This window comes from Sorex fumeus, unplaced genomic scaffold, assembly GCF_029834395.1.
Source record: "Sorex fumeus unplaced genomic scaffold, SorFum_2.1 ptg000008l, whole genome shotgun sequence".
Classification (NCBI taxonomy): domain Eukaryota; kingdom Metazoa; phylum Chordata; class Mammalia; order Eulipotyphla; family Soricidae; genus Sorex; species Sorex fumeus.
Window position 1 is genome coordinate 82,961,758 of NW_026606065.1, and position 9,084 is coordinate 82,970,841.

Below are 9,084 nucleotides of genomic sequence, written 5' to 3' on the forward strand. Positions count from 1 at the left end.
GTGACGATTGTGTCTCATCTTGAATTATTCTGCTTGCATAATTATTGTTTTCTCCTCTTAATTGCTAGCAGTAATCTTACTTTAATGTGCTGGCTAATGAGCACAGTTTACAAGTTCCATATATAAAGATCTGGAGGAGTCATTCTTCCATTATCATCACAAAATGTTCCTACTTGACTTGTGTAGAGGCAAAAATAATAAAAAAAAAAATCAATTGCATGGAAATAAGGGCAAGTGATTGTTCATTAGGGAAAGTTTTGGTTTGGCATAGACTTATAAAATACTAACATTGATCCGACTTGGAAAGATCATTTATTTAGATTCTCCTTTTTGTTGTTTGTTTTTGGGCCACACCCGGCAGTGCTCAGAACTAACTCCTGGCTCTGTGCTCTAGTGATGGTTGGGGGACCGTATATGGGGACTGAACTCAGGTCAGCTGCATGCAAGAGAAGAGCCATACTACTGTACTCTATCCAGACCCTAGACTCTCCATCTAATCTGCATGGAAATAGACTCAGAGATGACACTGACATTTGTTGGAGTCACATGGTCTCTGGAGACCAGACCACAGACTTCCCAACTTCCACCCTGGTAGGTTCATGCTATGAAATTGTTGTCCTTCAGAATGTATTTGCTGGGTTCTCGCTCTCTCACCCAGACAAAGTAGAACCAAATATGGCTTTTATACCCTGATGCAGAACCAGGCAGGGCTCTTATGGAGTCTCATTCATGTGCATTTAGCCATGGCTATGGCTAGAGACCAAAGGAAGCCAGTATGACCGGAACTGCTGGGATATGGTCCTAAAAATGCCCAGCGAAGGTTATTGAGCAGCAAGAGACACAGGTGACAGGGTTCCTCTTAGCTAGACAGATTCTGGAGCATGTATATTGAAAACAGACGACTTAGGGACAAGATCAGATCATCATACAATGGAGGTGACCAGGACATGGTAATTCAGACCAGACAGACAAAGGTAATACAAGTGATAGTCATATACAAGGAATGTGGACCCATCCATTTGAACTGTATAATAAAAGTAAACTTCTTAAGCACCTGAGTTTTGTATGTAAATCTTTCATACAATTCTCAAGCCCATGAGCTCAGGAAAAATCCACCTTCATGCTAACAACAGCACATATGGCAAGTAGCCAAGGCTGCACATGAGATGGATGCAGACAAAGTGTCTCCTGGAGCCTCCTCCAACATGACTGATCTGCCCAGCTCACTGAATCTCCCATTTCCTCTAAATTCAGGCTCATGCCAGGACATACCAATTCTCCTACACAGCCAGGCATGTCAACTGTCCCTCTGGTGGCCACCGGGAAAACCAGGTTCCACACCTGCAAGCTGGCAGCCCAAGCAAGTGAGAGCTGCAGGTGGCCTTTGGCTCAGTGTATCTGTGAGCACATGTATGTGTGCACATCTGTGTGCATGTGTGTATACATATGCGTGCTTGTATGCACACATCCATGGGTATGTATGCATGTGGAAGGGTATGGAGTGTCTCTTAGACCTTTAACTTGGGGAGTCCTGCAAAATCTCTCATGACTTCTCCTTGGACTATATCCCTCATCAAAGCTCTAACAGGCAGTTCAGGCTGGAGAGCATTAACACCCCTTTGAGGTGTTAAGTTAAACTCTGGGCAGAATACAACAAAAGTTAAGACTCAGTCCTTGTGGACTGGAGAGATAGAACAGAGGTTAAGGTATTTGCCTTGCATGCAGCTGTCAATCCTGATTTTATCCCTGGCACTACCTCCTAGAACTGCCAGTAGTGGCCCCTAAGCCAATTAAAGCCAAGAAAAAGCCCTGAGCATCGCTGAGTGTGGCCCCTACTCCCAATTCCCATCAATAATAATACCAACAAATTTTAATGTATTTTCTGGGACAAACAGTGCAGATAGATAATACAACTAAGGTTATTTAGAAGGATAAGGTGGGGAAGAGGTTAAAAAGGGGGAATGGAAGAGATCTCATGCAAAACAATGGTTAAAACAGCTTTTTAGTGTATTTGAATATCCTGTTACTTAAATTGAGCTTTCACAAATAAATAAACCAGGATAGCCACTGTTATTTATAACAGTGGAAATCTGGAGATAATCAAGATGGCTAAAACTAAGAACTTTATAAAATGTATAGTGATAGCTAATACAATCTAAATATTATATAACTACATATTACATGATTTAGGAATGTCATAAATAATTTTTGGAAAGTGTCAAGTGACTTGGTAGAATACTGCCAGTGCAATGTCATATGAAAAGAAACTAGGCTATAGAACTAAATTCATATAGTTTGATAGCAACTTTTTTCACTTATATATAGTAAAGGAGTAGGAATATATCAAATAATGTTTATTTGAGGTGGTGACAGGACTAAGTACTTTTCTCTTTTCTAAAATTTTTGATTTTACAGATTTTTCTGTAATTTACATGTCACTTGAATTTATAATTGGAATTGAATTGTGTTCTTTTAAGAGAAAAAGATATAATCAAGCCATAATAACTTAAAAGAACTTAAAAGGGATTTTTTTCTGACTCAGCGATGGCAATTACATAGAAATGTAATGAAATTCATAAAAGCTAGAATGCTCTGCACAACTGCTGAATAATTAAATGTCAGAACTTCAATCTAAATGAAGAAGACAGGTCAGCACCTTGTGTCATACATTTCCTCCCATTGCTTCTTGCTTCAAACAGGATCTTCCACATGCCCAGAGGCCTTTGCAGTGAGCCCAAGCTCTGTGTGTATGTTAGCACTAATGAAGTGGAGTGCAGCTTCTGTGCGTGTGTGTGTGTGTGTGTGTGTGTGTGCAAACGCTGAGAAGCCGCAGGCTTACTGAAGCACCAAAAGAACTGCACACAGCCCTCCCACCAAGCCTCCATGCTCCATTCACCAGAAACATAGCAAATTAACCTTATCAACTTTGTACATAAAGTAGAAAATGAAATATTTGTTATGATCTGATACTGAAGAAGGTAAAGCAAAATAGTATAGGATATTTTAAAAATCAGTTTTAAATTCAGTTATGAATAAATTTCAATTGTCATAGTTAGTCTTTAATTCAATCATCTCTGCTCTGGGAATCTGCAAGAAAGAAAACATTCAAAGAAAAGAAATAAAATTCCCACAACCGTCGCCATTTTGACTTATTCACTAGCCCTGCTCGCCAGATTCACAACTAAATCTCCGAGGAGATGTAAGCCAAACTGCTACAATTAATGGATATATCAGTGTCCTGGATGAAAACTCTGGGGCACCCTCAGCAGGAGGTCTGGTTGAGTCGCTGTCCTGCCAAAGCCCTGGCAGCGACACCCACAACCCACAACTGCTGCTACACCAATGGCCCAATTCCACTTCATCATGAATAATCTCTTCAGAGACACCAACCATGAAAAGATTTCCAAGCTGAGAACTTTGGGGTCTTCTTGAAGTTTCCCCCCACCTTGTGCGTACTTTCAGGAGCTCTGGTAACCACACCCACTTACCATAGCTGCCTTGTCAACTCATGGCCCAGTCCTAGAGACCCTGAATTTCCAGACTCGTGACCACATACAAATTCCACAATAATGATATTATTGTAGGACCACACAAAATTAGATGGGAAAGTAACACAGATGCCAACTAAACTCAACAAACAAAAACAGCACAGAAGGTTCAGCTAGCAACCAACAGCTTAGTTAAACATCAGACAAGGTCTTAGTGACCCCATAGTGAGATAGAAGAGTTTTCACATTTTTTTCCTGAAGTACTTCTGATAATTCCATTAGTCATTTAGTTGTAACAAGAAATTTAAATAAATTACTGTGTGCCTAGTAAGGGGGCAGGTTGGAGGGTGATTAGGAAAATGGGAACAGAAGGTCATTCAGGTGGTGGGGTTGTTTGGACGTAGCAATTGTATTATGAAGAACTTTGTAAACTACAGTGCTTAAATTTTTTTTTTAAAAAAAAAGGTTTTCGTCAGAGACTAGGGCTGTGTCTTCATGGAAGAGTGGATGCCTGACATGTATGAAACCCAGTGTTAGATCCTCAGTAATGCAAGAAACAAAACAAAATTAAAAATTTTTAAAAAAAATTTTTAAAAAGAAGAAATAGTTCTATACATCAAGATATTCATTCCCAGATTATTCCAAACTGTATAAGATTGGGAGCAACAAAAAGTTTTTAAAAAGTTTCCAAAAAAGGATTTATAATAAAATTGTATCACATTAGAACTGACATATTATGAATACACACAATATTTTTTAAGTAGTTGTGATACAATATGGAAAAATCAGGTCATGTGATGCTTATTATTTTACTTGTGATTATAAATCTAGCTGAACAAATAGATGCAAAAATCACACTTCTATTTTATAGACTGGTAATGTGGTAAGGGGGTTTTGCAAGACATAAGTGAGCCACACTCAGAAAGGCCGAATTGGTAGTCTTTATTAGAGAAGCCAGACCGTGAGTGGGCTAGTCCCCCCCCCCCACAAAGAATCTGTGGCCCTGAGAACTCTCAGGGGCAAGTTTATAAAGACAAAAGCCACGTCCTAATTAGACAGGGGGTACAAATGGCTAAGGAGCTGGACTCAGCAAAGCAAGTTATGAAGTAAAATAAGTTTGTTAATGGTTAAACTGGCTTCCAGTTACAGAGGGACAATTGGAGCTGGGGTGGTGATTCTAAGATCTCAAGTCTGCTATTGGGCTTCACCTGACTCTTAGATCAATGGTGGAGAGTCCCCTTCCTGCTGACCTGGACTGACCTCACTGGGTGCAGAAGAAAATAGGGTCCCTTATGTCAGGAGCCATTAGCTCAGTGAGACTGATCACCTTATCATTCTGTGGTCATAGACAACTTAGCACAGGGGATGGCAGAGTCTGAGGCCACATTACTGGCATCACACAAGCTGTAACTTGTTGCACATGTTCCATGTGACTTAGGTGGTTTACTGAAGCCCGTTTCCTCAACTACAGAGTGGTAGTTCATCCAAGTGTCTGAGCCTTGAAAAAAAATGTTGACTAGTTCACATCTCCAGTACTATCTGGAGAGATAGTACTTAAGGTGTGAACTTAAGGTGAGGTTTCCACCATAAATTTTTTTTCTTTTTGGGTCACACCCAGCAATGCTCAGGGGTCACTCCTGGCTCTGCACTCAGGAATTACTACTGGCAATGCTTGGGGGACTATATGGGATGCTGGGGATCAAACCCGGGTCGGCCGTGTACAAGACAAATGCCCTACCTGCTGTGCTATCGCTCCGGCCCCCATAAAATTTTTTTAGAGGGACAAGTCTTACTCTAAGCTGGCAGAGAGGACAAGAGTGCAGATGAAGTTGGAAGAAGGGCTAGAATCCTAGTCATCAAGTCAGAAAAAAGGGGAGTGGAGAGATAGTACAGTGAGTAGGGTAGCCAACTGAGTTTGATCCCCAGTACCCCATATGGTCCTCCAAGATCTGCTAGGAATGATACCTTAGGTAGAACAGGTGTAAGCCCTGAGCACTGCCCAGAGTGGCCATCATACAAAGCTAGTCAGAGAATCAGATTCAAAGGTTTTACTTACTCCAGGAAAAGAACCTGTCAGAGGGTGGAGAAATTGAAAGATAGTGGTCCTGGGACAAAGGCATAGCACTGATTTTAATTCCCTAGATCCTATCTATCTATCTATCTATCTATCTATCTATCTATCTATCTATCTATCCATTCATCTATCCATATATTCACCTATCTTTTATGAACCATGAACATTTCAAACCCAAGAAGAATGAGTGGAACAACTCTCATGGAAGCATCAAGAGAATTTTTATTTTCAGCGCACATGTGTGCACACGTGCATGCATGTGTGTATATATGTTGTGTGTGTGTGCCTGTGTGTGTGTGGTGCTGAGGGTTAAACCTATGACATCATGCATGAAGTTTCTACCAGAATAATAATCATATCCCCAGGTCCCAAATAAATGTTCTATCTATTCTCCCACCCTACCTCTTCCCTGGGTAATGTGGCAGCACTCATTTATCACTCTCCCTGTCAGCGCTTTAGCAGGCATCTCAAAAAGTTCACTGTGTTCCTGTTTCCTAGAAGAATAGTATGCTTAGGTGCCTGAAGAGTCAGTGGTGTGTCTAATAGTGCCATTAAGAGCTAACCGTGTCCCAACACACAGTGAAGCTTAAGGGGCAAACTCCAAGAGCCTTGGGGTTTTTTGATGTCAGATTTGTCTGACATTAATCTCCAGTATTAAAGAACAAACAGCTCTGAGTACCAGCTGTATCATCAATCTTTTTGTGGGAAGCGGGCATATGTGGCACTGTGCTTTGCACTGAATGATCCTATTGAAGACCAGAACTCAGGAGCTCTTCAGATGACACCCAAAAATTGGTCCTAAAGGATGTTGAGCCATGGCGCACCAGCAAAGTTCACAGGGTCCTAGAATCACTCAAGAGGGAGGATGAAGCCAAGGAGAACTGAAAATGCTTAACCCCACCCCCACCCCACCCCCACCAGACAGCACAACCAGAGTGTCCACTGTTGTATGTTGCATCTACCAGGCTTCTAGGACAGGAAGAAACTTTCCCAGGACAGAACAAGCTCTCCACTAGAGGGGTGCCTATATCTCCCAGGGATGCATCCTGTGGATATTCCAAGCAAGTTCATTGCAGGTCTAGGCACAAATAAAATGAAATGAGTTATCTGGCAATCCCTAGCACCTACTGGGTATATCATATGTTTTGGCAGATAAGATCTTAATATATCTGCTGAGCTATTGAATAGCCATGTTGAGATGATTACAAGGTCTTAATTGTCAGGAAATTGTAGAAACGCATTGTCCTGTTTTTGTACCATGGGTTTATGTTAATGTATACAAAGTACTCTATGACTTGCCTTGTAAATTTTAAGCCTGCAAACTAGACTAACTTAAGACAATTGCGGATCAGCACCCACAGCCAGTGCAATAGGAGAGATAGTGGTGCTGTTCAGCAAAGGTGGAAAATCTGAGCAATTATTACCCTGTGCAGTAGGTGGTCAGAGGTGAGTTCTTCAAGATTCACCTCAAAAAGACAAAAAGACTGGAGGGTTAGGTAGCATTTGTGGCACTAAGGTCGGGATTCTTCACAAACACTGATCTTCCTCTAATCATGTTATCCTACAGAAATCAGACTTACTCAGAATGCCTTTGAAGTATGAATCAGAGGGACTCTATTTGCATAAGATCAAAGTTTAGAACTTGACTCCTCAAGGGAAGCATTAAGTACATTATTTGCTGTGATTCACCGCCTCATATCAAAAAGAAAATAATGAGTGTGGAGGGTCCACCTTTGGAGGAGGACTAACAGAAAGGGAGGGAGATAAGGCTGCGTACTGAGGCTACCTCAGGAGTTAGTAGGAGAGAATGACATCCAGGGTCTGGATGCCAAATCTATCCTTTGCTGAATCACTGCTGAGTTGAGCTGACCTGAGTTGAACTAAGCAGTGTCCTTGACTATAGTTATGTTTCTTTCCCCCTTCACTGTCCCCAGCAGAGCACCCATGTCTGGTCATATGAATGAGACCTTGGGACCCACAGTCATTTTCCTGCTACCTAGAAGGGCCATCCTATGTATGCTCCCCAACCCTACCACCACCCAGAGTAATAAACTATGGCTTTATCTTGGGAGCTAACTGACTGGGAGCAATAAAAATTTAGCCTGTCACACTGCCACAAAGACTGATTCTGGGCACAAAAGTCAACAGTTCCCCTCTATGCTCTTATAAAAACAGGAACGAGATGTTCGCCTGGCACTTGTCAGCCCAGAATCTGACTGAGTGAATGTCTTTAATCCTGTGTTGTCATGGAGATGAGCAAGTGGCAGCTTTGGATCTGGCAGGCACAGGTGAAGAAACTGCAGAGATGAGGCAGTGGGTTTGAACTGGTGCTTTCTGGCAGTTCCTCTCATTGAACATTCAGGCTCTGAGAAGCCTCCTGCCCTTTATAAATCACTCTCACATGGGCTCAGATGGGCTGAGTCTTACCCCTGTGTTCACTAGCCTGAGGCGGTCAATCCTAAAGAATCATAAATCCTTCTTTCTCTTTTTCTCTACACCCACTCTCATTTTCCGCAAACACACTTTATTGCACTTGGTTGAATTTAATTAGGGATTCTTTAATGGGGTTCCAGTTACCAGTGAGTTGCAAATCTCTCATATTAAAGAAGCCTCTCTCTAACCTCTTTTCAAAGGAGAGAATAAATGTCAAGTCTTACACAGAATTGTATCTTTGGACAATTGAAATACTTAAAATTTATTCCTGGGTGAAAGTGATGATAGAAAAATTCTGTCTTGAAAAAAAAATAAGAGTATTATTTATCACCTCTTAGAGTCTTTTATTGTATTATTTATTTTTTGTTTGAGGGACCACACCCAGCAATGTTCAGGGGTTACTCCTGGTTCTGCACTCAGGAATTATTCCTGGTGGTGCCTGGGAGACCATAGGGATGCCAGGAATTGAACCTGGGTTTACTGCATGCAAGGCAAGAGCCTTACCCGCTGTATCATCACTTGAGCCGTATTCTTTTGTTTCCAAAAGGGGAGGGGGAGGGGAAAGTGTTCCTGTTAAGATTAGATCAGGGAGCTTGAAAACAATGAAAAACAAACCCCAAAGTCTAAATACATGCAGAAATGTCCCCTGAAGATTAGCTGTGGTGGGAGTGGAGGGGATGTTCTGAAGTTGTTGGGAGAAGAGCTTGTGTTCACCATGACAAAAAATCTGAAAGGTGGGAGGCAATAGAATCAGACTGACTGTCTGATCCTTAATGTCAAGGTCAACTGAGTATAGATACAGCTTTACTCTTGCCCACTACAGAAGGTCATGGGAATGAGGGCACAATCTGGCAGACTGATCCTGACCTTCTTCCTGCTTTCCACTTGTGTTTTATTGTAATCACTCCTGATTCTGTGGGGGGGGAGGGGGGGGAAACGGGAATAAAAATGTTCTTGATGTCTCAGGAGTAGATGGACAGAAGGTGTTGTAGAATGACAAAAAGGGGAGAAGGCATTGCTGTCCTCTTCTTCCAAGCTAATAACAGCTTTAGCTCTTGGTTCTAGCCTACAACCTGAGGTTTCCTCTGC